At 38.4% G+C, this 12,541-nt stretch overlaps 1 long non-coding RNA gene across 3 annotated transcripts in view; it reads right to left on the bottom strand.

Moving 5' to 3' along the window:
- Positions 1-694: 694 nt before the first annotated feature.
- Positions 695-12,541, bottom strand: part of LOC132384706 (uncharacterized) — a 40,094-nt gene continuing 28,247 nt past the window's right edge. For all 3 annotated transcript variants that reach the window (XR_009508992.1, XR_009508993.1, XR_009508994.1), the window contains one exon: positions 695-10,544. This is a non-coding gene — a long non-coding RNA (uncharacterized LOC132384706). The remainder of the gene's footprint in view (positions 10,545-12,541) is intronic.

Genomic DNA, 12,541 nt, shown 5'->3' with positions numbered 1-12,541 from the left:
GAGGAGGGTTAACAGCGGGGGCTGGGTGGGGCTGATTTATTCAAATCTCAGACAGCCCAGGTGACAGACACTCTTCTCATGTTTGCTGCTAATCTAGAGGAATCAACTTCTGTAACCCTCTGAGGATCTGTTAATGCAAGGGCTTTAGAAGGAGATGATGAATTGGGTGCAGGACCATCACCTAGGACAGCTTTTCTGAACCTTTTTGCCCTGGAGGAACCCTTGAAATAATTTTAATGTCTCAAGGAACCCCTGCATAAAAATTATTATATTTACAGTTCTTAGTGTGTTAGTGTGATCAGTAAGTTGTAGATGTAATAATCCAAAATTAATTGTCAATGTTCTTTTCAGTGGAGAATGAATGTTTAGCCAACCTTTTTTGAAAAAGAAAACAGGAAGTTAAGCTTAGCTTACCTTTCTTGAAATTAAACTCTTTCTTTCCCTTTCATAAATTTTAAAAACTCAAAGGCAAACATAATAAATTTCTGTTTAATAACTGGCTTAAGCTAAAATAGGATTAATTTTTCTAAAGGTAGGCTCAGTGCATTTAATTAAAATAAAGGTTGTAAATTGATTTTAATTAAGGCTATTTACAACATGAATCTTTATTAACAATATTGAATAGTAAAGTTATGAAAAACCATACACCAAAGAGATATGAATAGAACATGACATTTATTGATGAAAGCTGGTGACTTATCAAACTGGACAGAGAAGCTGTTGTTCTTCAGTTTATCACACAAAACCTCTTCAGCATCACATGGCATGTCATCAATATATTGACTTATGATACTGTTTGAGAGTGAAACCTTTTCAATTTCTCATGCTGCATATTGTCCTAGTATTTTACTCACTATAATTTTACATGCTGACACTATTAGGTCCTCACCAACTGTGTGGCTTTTCCTTTTCTGGGTAGTAAGTTCTGCTACTAAATAACTTGCTTCCTAAACCCTTTTATTGACTGACTTTATTAACAAAATCTTTACTGTGTTTGTTTTGTGATTTCAATAGCAGTTTAAAATAATCAGCCCTTTTACGTGTCATACAGTTGTGATTCAATTTTGTTGGGTCCATTGCTGCATTTGTACGTTGTTTGCCACAGACCAGGCAAAACGGAACAGGACAACTTGGATCACCCGTCCATGTAAAATCCATTGATAAGAAACTTTCATTGTAAAGACAGACTTCTTTTGTGTCTGTTTGTTGTTGAACTAATGCAGTGAAATGACTCTGAAGATTGTAATTCTTCATCATTAACCTTATTAGGTTGTCTGTACGCCTAGGCCTAGAATCCTCCTCTTTCATCTCACACGTCCTCTTCAAAAATCACATTGGACCATCAGACATTTCGATAAAACACTGGGGTTAATAAAATACCCCTATGTATTTTACACAGGGAGAGGGTGATGTCACAGCCCAAGTTGGGCAGGTCCATTCAATGCTGGGAAAATGCACTTTACACTCTTCAACAGCTTACCATCCTCCCCTCACCGATTATCAAAGGCCTCCCCTATCTCACGTCAAAAACTGAGAATGGACTCGACCAAATCAACATGGTCCTATTGCACACTGCCATACTGGGCTGAGAGGCCTCTAACCAGATTGCTAACGGGGCTGCCCGGTCACTGCCCACCACTGTGATGGCTAGTGCCAAAACACAATGTTTTTTTTTAATCATGATCTCCCATGGAACTCCTAGTGATCTCTTGCAGAACCCCATTTGAGAAACCCTGTCCTACAAAGATAGAGAGGAAGGTCGGGGGACGAGGATATAATTAATTGTAACAAGTTTATAGAAGAATAGGGGAGTTATATGTGGCTAAAATGTCAGTGTATTCTGAGCTGATTCCAACAAAGAAAACTTCTGGATTCAACCTAAACACTGATCTTAGAGGCATAGTGAACTGAATATTTAATTCCGTGTACTGCAATCTCAGTGAGACTGTCATGCATGAGTTTGTTGAGATTCCTGAAATTCAGTATTGAAACGAAGGATAGAAGAGAACACCAGGTTAGTGGGTTCATTGAAAGAGTGGCAAATATACTAATAAATAGTCAGTGCTTACAGCAGCTTATTTTAAAACCAATATGTGAGTTGTTCTGAAAATACTCATGGTGAAATCACGTTCATAAACTATAAGGCTTCCAGACCATCAATGTGTAGTTGGCCTCCAACCAAGAAAATATATCAATGTACATGTGCCCTAGATTCCTAGGAACTATCATGATCATTTCCTCCTGAGGAAGTCTGAACTCATTGATCTTTTTTAAAGCTGTTTGATTAAAGACTGACTGCTTGGAGACAAAGGATATCTGTTCAACCTGCTGAGTTCTAATAAAAGGTCATTGGCCTGTAACATTAACTCTTGTTCCTGTCTTCATAGATATTCTTAACCTACTGAATGTTTCCACCAGTTTCTGTTTGTATCTTAAGTTTCCATCATCTGCCATCTGTGGCCTTTTAGTTTGTGGTGTTTATTGTGGTCATCACTACTAAACCCTTTATTTCAAAATAAATCTTTATTCCACCCCCATGGTGGATCCTGAATTCCTTATTAGTCCAGCAAACTACCTACTACAATACCAGCATCTTAGATCCTTTGGTTAGTCATTGTGCGCCTACTCTACACAATGTGACACAGCAGGACAAATTGAAAGCACAAGAGGGACATCTGCAGGAGAATCTAGTGCAGAGGAGGAAAACAATGAAGATCTTGACCCATCTCAGTATCACACTCTCATATTACTTCTAGAGATTCACTTACAGTTGCTGGACTAATGTCGGAAATATGTTCAGCAGACACTCTTCTCCCTAGCAATGCAAGTAGTAAGTGGTGACCAATCAACCACTCAAAGTGAATGAGTTTGGCCAAACAGATTGCTTGGTCCTAGATGATGCAAGGTTGTTTGAGTGTCGTCAGAGCTCCACTCATGCAGAAAAGCAGAGTCTTCTGTGCCTTGTTGATGGTAAATTGGCTTTGTGAAGTCAGGAAGTGAGTTATTTGCCACAACTACCCAGTCTCTGGTCTGCTAGCTGAAGTGGTGGTAAAGCTAATGATCAACGGTGACTCCTGGATGTTGAAAGGTGGGGATTTAACAATGAATGTCATGGGGAGGTACAAGCAACAAACAAGATGCTGAAGCAACTGCACAGGTCAGGCAGCATCTGTGGAAGGAAATGACAGTCGATATTTTGGGTCAAGACCCTTCAACTAGATCAAGACGTCCATTTCTCTCCACAAATGCTGCCTGACCAGCTGAATTCCTCCAGCATCTGCAGTATCTTCTGTCTCCATTATGGGTAGTTAGTTAAGATCACCAAGCAGAGGTGGTCACTGCCTGGTGCTTGCATGATGCAAATATTATTTGTTACTTATTAGTCCATTCTGAATGATTAGGACTTGCTGCAAGTGATACAGACTGGTTCATTTTCTAAGCAATTTTGAGTAGATTTGAACATTGTGCAATCATCAGCAAACATCCCCACTTCTGACTTTATGATGGAGGTAGGGTCACTGATGAAACAACTGAGGATGGTTGGCTCTACAACATTGCCTTCTGCAGTGTTATCCTAGGACTAGGGTGACAGGCCTCCATCTCCACTTTCAAAACTCTAAAGCCATCATTGATCAGACTGCTCTTGGCATCATTTGGCTGAATGTGGCAATGAGTAGTTTTCTCACTAAATGCAGTTTCAACTGGACTTCAGGAGATCAGCAGCAAAAGCATTGTAACACAGCTCAGGTTGCAGTAGTAAATTAGCCAGCTAGGTCTAGGCAAAGTGATCTGTATCTCTGAGCTATATCAATTCATCTGTATGCATTTTCTCTCAAAAACAGCATCTTCTATTCCAGGTCCTCAGTCTCATTCGTGTCCCAACGCTTCTCCTAAGTGGCTTTCTCTTCTAAGCTATTGGCAACTTTAACTAACTGTTGTCAAGTAAATGTCTCTGTAGTGGTAATGGTGAGATCCCAGGGTGGAGTTCCTAAAAAATCAGCAGTCTTGAAGAAATTAGCAGTCTGAAAGGCTGGAGAAAGTCACAGACTAGTGGTCTTATCTTCCTATGACAAATGTAATGGCATTTTTACTTGAAGAAGTAGAAGGCTCAGATAAGGAAACTGGTATACTTTGATAAAACAGGTAAAATAGAATTCCTTATTTTCTGAATAATCAGTTATTATGTTAACCCAGCCCAGCAGATAATTCAGTGCTCAAATATGTGGGATTAGCTAAGTAATTTCAAGAAAGATTGTGCCTGAATTTCAATTGTATAAATGATTTTTATGCACTATACAAATTAATTTAAGTATAAAGTCAAACATGATTCCCTATATGTATAAAGCAAATTGAAACTTTTAAACACATGCTTCTATGCATTTGATGTACCTATGAGCAAAAGGCAAAAGACATTGGTAACACCAACCCATTTGGAATGCAAAATTAGCAACTCCCCTGTGAAAATGCTTCAGATATACATTCACTGGAAAACAATAATAAAAATAGGGATAATCTCACACCTGGATTATTTGGAACTAATAATTTAGAGGTAGGTCGGAGTGTGTGGAAGTTACATTCAAAGGAGGTGAAGACTGCAATTTATGTTCTTATGCAAGTCTGGATGACGCCCAAGAGCTTTTTGTTACTGCATATTAGTGGTTCAGGGAACAACATGTAACCACAAAGACTGTTGCTCCCGAATGTACAGATGGAGTGTGAGCACCAAAATTGTTATGATCATTGCTATGCACCCAGGAACCTCACGACTCATTCATGCTGAGACAGTCCACTGTACCTACTAATTTCAGTTACCACACCTAATAGATAGATGTCTCATGGTTTCCTTTGGATAACCTCAGCTTCAAAGGGAATGATGCATAATCAAGCTTTTTCTTGATAAAGGTACAGACCTCCCAACGAATGTAACCAAAACTGAGGAATACATTTTCATTTGGCTTCCTCCTGATAAACGGACTGCCTTCATTTAAAAGCAAGTACAAAGGACAGGCAACTCACACAGCAACTTCTTCCAACACTCATCACTGCCCACACTCAATCTCCCCACCATTCTAAGAAGTTGGCATCTTTGTTTTTTATTGGAGGGTATTTGATTTTGATACACTTCTTGCGACAGATCCTTCAACTCTTCACAAACAAATGAAGAAATGTAAGTTGCTGCTGTGGGTCCCTTTTACTGTCATTGCCACAACTCCTCCTTCAATAGCTAGTTACAGTGGAGTAGGAACTGAATCACAACTGTCTAATGCTCCCCACACAAGTGATGTTATAAAGGTACATATTTCATGAGCTGGTGGCCAATTGAATATATAGAAGGAATTTCCATTCCATAATTTGGCAAAATCTTTTTCTTGCAGAAGTGAAACTGTACCATTTCTGTACCAACTGTACCAATTCTCGGGCCAGTAATGAAATGGGTTAAGTAACAAGACAGGATAGAGTTAAAACTCCATATTTGATATTTGGGGATTTGTTAAACAGAGCAGTTTTTTTTGTGTTTAAAATGCTGAAAAGCCAGATGGCCAAATACTGAAAGGCCAGAGCAGTAAATCAAGCCCAAACTTTCCTGTGTTTATGACTGTTCCTAAGAAATCTTTTTTTAACAAAGGATGGTTAAAGCAAGAGACAGACTTCCAGGCTCCAAAAATCCTTGAGATAAAATTTTGTCACATGGAACCATCCTAACCATGAAACTTAGTACTGTCCATAATTTGCTTCTGTGAAACTTTTGAAGACAAAATTACTTCTATGCAAGTCAAAAGCAAAATCCAAATTTTCAATCAGATATGGTCAAATGTCACAGAGGACCAGAGGTGTTTTAGACTCCATCTTTTCATAGAAAGAAGCAAGTAATATATCAGGAGATGAAGAATAGAAAAAGAACTAATGAAAAGAGATCCATCTCATAATTAAACTGATGTATGTATAAGTCACGAGGCTGAAAGGAGGTCGAGATAGATTTTCAACAGTTATCTCACCAGTAGAATTATAATGGCTGATTATCCAACTGGTTAGAGTAACCAAATTAGCACATCACAAGAGACAGCGAATCCTGGAAGCCAACACTATGCCTCCTGCACTTGTTAATGCAGAAGACATATGGAGCTTGTCTATCAACTCCACGTGGCTTGTCAATACTCTATTTGCAACCAATACTATACATGCTGGCCCTGAGAAGCACATTATTGTCACAACTTCCATACAAATTGACATTGCAAAGGAGGCTGCTTCTGATTTTATCTCAAAAATATTTTCATCCTCTCTCCCCCACACTCCAAACTCTCCAACCCCAAATATAACATAGGATCAGTGCTAATAGACTTTTGCACAAAATATTCTGCCTCTGCAAAATTTGTTCTGTACTTTGCTTTCCTCAGAGTTTACAACTATCATGCTCCTCACTCTTCTGTGGGTTTTCAATTAAAGTCTTGGGTTACACCCAAAAGTTCCAATTTACATCAGCAAAGAATTATCCCATGTGCAAGTTAGGTGTGTGACTGACGCAGGGAAAAGATCACAGGAAACTACTTAAGCAATTTCTTGATGTTCATGTCTATTACCTCTCATGACTCTGCCTTATTCTACTACCCATAGTGCTTTCCCCTTCGATTCCTTCTTCACCTCTCCTGCTTCCCCTCCCCCAACCCTTGATCTTTCCTCTGATTGGTTTTCCACCCTCTCCCCACTTTCTTTATAGGGCCCCTGCCCCCTCCTTCTTTAGTCCTGACGAAGGGTCTTGACCCGAAACGTTGACTGCTTCTTTCAACAAATGCTGCCCAACCTGCTGAGTTCATCCAGTTTTTTTGTACTTCTTGATGTTTGCAGTTTGATTGGAAATAGTCATGAGTGTGATCTAATCTGGTTTTACATCTCATTTACAGGTATGTGCAAAATGATCAAATTGCTAGGATAGCGTATATACATGTTCAAATTAAATTACAGCAATTCAGGTACATAGTAAGCAGAAAAATGTAGCAACATAGAAATAAAGTTCCAACATATTCATCAATTTGGCAATAGGAAACAAAAGCAATAACTATGAAGAGAGACTATAGGTACTGGCATTCTTAAGTAGAGATTTAGTACATTTATCACCACACCAACTAAAATGATTGGTGGCTTGGGTGTGTGTGCGCATGCTGTGGAGGTGAGGGTGGTTCATGATAATTGGCAGATCACTTCAGGTGAGTGCAGGGTCCAAATGGTGATCCCTGAGAAAGTAGGGAGAATTTTAAACCTATTTCTATTTTGCGTGCAAGCTTTTGTCTCATTGTAATAAATTCTTCAAGAAGCCTGTTTTTGTGGCAACATTTAATTTGGTTTTTTAAATTATTGGTACAATGAAAAAATAATACATCATTCTGATTTACAAATCATTAAATTTAATTCTTCCACTTGTTGTTATAGAATCAGGAAAACAACATTGGTATAAGTGATTATATACCTTTAGTAATAAACCAGCTTCACAAACTATTTATGAAGGGTGAAATATTGGAAAAATGGGTGCCACCAACAATATCCTGCACAAAGGTAAAAGTGTTGATCTCTGTCAATTTATTGGCTGGTTTTCACACAGAAATGAATAAAATCCCAGACTACAGCTGAGCAATTTTGGAGATATATACTTGGAACAACTAATTACAAAACCAGAGTAACACAGAGTAAATTCTGGAGGAACTCAGCAGGTCAGGCAGCATCTATGGAAATTAATAAACAGTCAAAATTTCAGACCAACACCTTCACTCCCCCCTCCTAAAATTTATCTTGGTGCTTGTTGGATTATTTCCCACTGCTGTCTCCCAGCCTCCACCCAGCTAATACAATTCACCTGCTCCTCATTCCAGACTCATCACCTGCAGCCTATTTAAACCAGTTCTCAGCTACAGTCCCTTTTCATTCATCAAACCAACTGGCCTTGACCAGTTGTTCCTAGATTCCACTCTTCCTGCCTAAAGTTGACCCTGTTGTGTAAGTTTTTGTTCTCTCTTGTTCAGTGGCCCTCCATAGCTTGTTATTTTGCAGTCTACTATTAGAGTTGTCACTCACTGCTAAGTCGTCTCTGCTACTCTGCTTCTGAGTCAAGCCTCCTCCGCATCTCCTGATAGGTTTTACGAGTTAGAGTTCTCTTGGTAAATGGCCACCGATCAAAGGGATATTAACAAGGTCAAAATTTATTTGATGATTAAACCATACAAAAGTAACAAAGAAACCACAAGTTATGGGGCTCTATGTTCAGTGGTTTAACTATCACTGCTACACCCTGTACCCCTCTTCACCAGCATCACAGCTCCTTGCAGAACTTCTTTTCTGTTGAGACAAAGGCCCTCATTATCCATGACATTGTAGATGACTACATTAATATTACATATGGAAATCTGTCTGATGGGTAAAAGTGCAGGTTTCAGTCCTTTTCTAGACTTGAAGTGACTTTGCCATGTTGAAATCAGGTGCCAAATGGTCCAGACAATTGTTATGATCAGTAGAGTGATTCATTGGGCCAGTCTGCTACATCACTTTTGTGGATCTTGAGTCACACATGCAGGTTACCTTACAAATGTTTGACTTGCTCTATTTGGAGCGCTTAAGAGACCAGTGGGATAGGTTTGTCATCTACTGTGGGTAAAAAACAGTTCTCAGGAACAGAATGCTGCCATCATCTGGGAAGGATCTATAAGCTAGACAAGGTAAGGGTGGCAGATCTTGTTCCCTACAGGGCATCTTACTTAAGCAGATGGCTTTTTAAAAGACAATCCAGTAGTTTTGTCATTGCTATTAGTAAAATTAGTTTTTAGTTCAAATTTAATCCAGATAACCAAATTAACAATTTAACTTCCCAGCTACCATGGAGGGATTTGAATTCACATCTTCAATTTTTTAGATCTGGTCTCTGGATTGCTAGTCCAGTGATTTATCCATTTCTATCACTATTCACTGCTTTTCCCAGAGATTGGTGAACCTGTAGAATTCTCTGCCCAATGAACCAGTGGGGGCTACCTCAGTAAATGTACTCGACAAGGGTGGGTAGATTTTTGCATAGTAGAGGAATTGAGGGTTATGGGGAAAAGGCAGATAGGCGGAGATGAGTCCATGACCAGATCAGCCATGATCTTATTGAATGGCGGAGCAGGCTCAATGGGCCAGATGGCCTACTCCTGCTCCGATTTCTTATGAGAATTGGTTGAATGGATATTTAACAAGTATGTGCCCATACAGTGGTCAGAGGTAAAGGTGGAGGGGCCAGAGAGAGGGAGAGGTGCAAGGAAAAAATGGACTTGGGGAAAAAAGAAAGGAGGTATTGCCACTCTTCTCAAGGAGGATCCCTGCAGAGTGAATGGTTGTAGGAGAGGGGTGAGAGGTCACATCCTAAACCAGCCCAGTCTGGCAATGGAAATCAAACCAGCTGTTACCAGATAGGCTTGAGTTTTTGGGAAGCTGGTGAGGTGAGGCAAAAGAGGTAACTTTAAAGAATACATTATTATTATGTATTTATTCATTTTTTATGATGCTTGCCTATAAAGCCAGCATTTACTACCCATTCCTAATTGCCCTTGAAGTGTTGTCACGTGACCTTGTTGAATTGCAGAGTAGCAGTGCAAGGATTTTGTTCACTGTATGTATTTACATGTAGTACGAATTTTCTGTGGTGTATTAGCATGGCATGCAACAGGAAACAACATTCAACAATTCTAAAGAATAAAGAATTATATAAAAACAAAGTGAGAAATACTGATAAATGTGCAAAAGTACATAAATACTTGCATGTATTTGAACCAGAGGTCTATGTGCACTATAATAAATAAATGGGTAGGTACTTACAAGGATAGCAGTATTTGCAACTGAATTCCTTCTTTCAAATCTCTACAAATTGTTGCACGTATCCCCAACCTTTAACGTAATTTAATTACTCTAATACTTATTAGTTTTGCTGCCCAAAAAATCATCCTTTGCCACTGCATATTGTACTGATTTCAATGCAACCAAATCTTGGACGCTGGGTACAACACAGACTCTGGTAAATCTGTATGTTTCTGCACTAAATGTCTTATGTCCTTTTTTTTAAGTTTGATTAAGGAAAAGTGTGCTGGATGGCATGTTCTGTATTGTGGAATCTCAATTACCTCTCCATTTCTATTATGCACAAGATTGGGACAGGTCAATTCTATTACTGCAGGTAAGCGTAATTGAGCTTAATTGAGTGTTTAGTGCCACAGTTTTGGTTCTGAAGCTTCTTATTATCAGCTTATGGGAAAATGCTTATGTTTGGCAACACCCCAAAGAGAAATGATCAAAACCAGAAGTTCACTGTGTTGAAGCATTTCCAAGAGGAAACCTCAAATGAGTCAATGAGTGCAACTGCGGACCGCAACAAAATGTTATTGAATACCACTGACCTGTGCAAAGATTTGCCATTACATCCACTTCTCAAGAGGACACATTACTCTTTGCTTAAACGTCAGCCAAGAAGATGATTTAAATGCAGAATCTTGACTTTTGCTGCATTTTCCAGAACTCCCCTCAAGCAAAACCTGAAACAAAATGTCAGATTTATAGGGCATCCTTAATATGGAAAACTATTTCAACAATTTTTGGAGAGGAAACAGCCTCTTTGCATTCCCTAATTCAATTATCTGTCTTACTGAAAGCTAAATGCTTCAAATGCTAGAAAAACAGAAAATTCCAGAAACACTCAGCAGCTCAAACAGCATCTGTGGGTAGAGAAACACAGTTAATATTTCAGATTGATAACCTTTCATCACATCTCTTTTAATGTAAGTTCATCAACCTAAACTGTTAACTTTGTTTCTTTGCTCTCTTTGTTTGTGTAGCTTTGCTTTCTCTGTATATCCATCATTCAATATCTCTATTTCTCTAAGTGAATATAAAATAATTTCAGAAAGGAAATTTGAAAATACTAAAAACACATGTCAGGCAGCATCAGTGAAAGAGAAATCAGATTAATTCAGGTCAAAAACCCTTCACCAAAATAAGGAATACCCTTTGCCAGTTCTGACAAATGGGCTTTGACCTAAAACATTGAATCTTTTTGTCTTTCCACAGATGTTGCCTGATCTGCTGAATATTTCCTGCATTTCTGCTTTTATTGCATTTCTCTAGATCCATCTTAGATGGAGACAGTTATCAGGATGCTGAGATGATAGATACTGAGAAAAAGGAAAGAAAAGTTTGCATGAATATAGACTCTTCCATAATCTCAAGACACTCCAAATTGCCTCCAAAAAGCCAATGAGGTTATTTCAAATGTAGCCATTGTTGTAACAGCTGATTTATTCATAGCAAAAAAAAGCAAAATATTTACACAAACTCCCACAAATAACAATGAGATAACAACCAGATAAATATTGGTCAAGATATTGTGTTGAACTCTCTTGCTCTTCAGAATAGTTTTATGAGATCTTTTACACCCATCTGCGACCTGAAGGCCTATACTTAATATCTCATCTGAAAGCAGGAGTCACAAATTGGGACTGAGACTGGAAAAGTACTTAGTGTGAATTTGGTTACAGAGTGGATTATGAAGTCTGGTTCAGTCTAACTTTGAAGAGATCTGGAGGTCAAGCAGTGATTTGGGATGGGTGAGTAACTACTTTCTGGACATTGGCAGTTATTTTCTTTAAGGTGCTAGCTTCTGATCAGAGTTTGCGATAATTGGATTTCTATAGTTTTGCGTTAACTTGCTTTTGTATTTTGTCTGCTGTAATCATTTATTCATTTGGTCTGGACTTAGGGACGAATTTCTAAAGGGATTTCCTCTCATCTTTGGTGGATAGCCACAAGAATCTTGGAAAGCAGCATAAACAGATGTGGATGAGCCCTGTGGAAATTTAATCCTTTAATTTTTGCAAATTTCTTTGTTTGCTTGTTTTTCCATTTTTGTGCTGTGCATTTACCAGAGGTGCAAAGTAGGTTCATTAGGAAGAGTATTCCTCTGTAATTTTTTTAATCCCTTAAAGGGCTTTAAAGCCAGGAAGAGTTCCAGATACATGCCTGGAGATGAGCTACATAGACCAGTCTTTTCTAAAGGATGCTGGTTTGAAAGCATTTCCATATCCTGCAGCCTGATATGCAATCAAAGTGATCACAAACATGAATTTTTATACAATTAACAAAGTATCTCATGTGAGCCTATCAGTTAATTAGCAGAGTATCGGAAGATATAGCAGTTATATAATAGATTTGCTTTTATGGGCATTAGGATCTTATATTTTGGAGTTTCATTTCTTCTGAGAATGTGCATTGCATTTTTTGATGTGAATCTAGCTCATGTGTTAAGATGGTCTCAATATTTTTTCTGTAATGAGATCTTACATCTTTTGTACTGTATATGGGAAAATTACAGTTTGAACTGTGGTATGCAAGGCCAATACTTGGCATTTTAATAAAGTAATATGGAGCACGTCCTTAACTCAGACATGCAGTTTTCAAATAAATCATGTAAACAAAGCTAATGTAGCAAAATGCATTGTTACTCCCTGGGAATTGGTGCCGTTTAAAAGTAAAAACT

The sequence above is a fragment of the Hypanus sabinus genome, chromosome X1, assembly GCF_030144855.1.
Source record: "Hypanus sabinus isolate sHypSab1 chromosome X1, sHypSab1.hap1, whole genome shotgun sequence".
Classification (NCBI taxonomy): Eukaryota; Metazoa; Chordata; class Chondrichthyes; order Myliobatiformes; family Dasyatidae; genus Hypanus; species Hypanus sabinus.
Note: the sequence above shows the minus strand (reverse complement) of the source record. Positions and strands in the feature narration are given on the sequence as shown.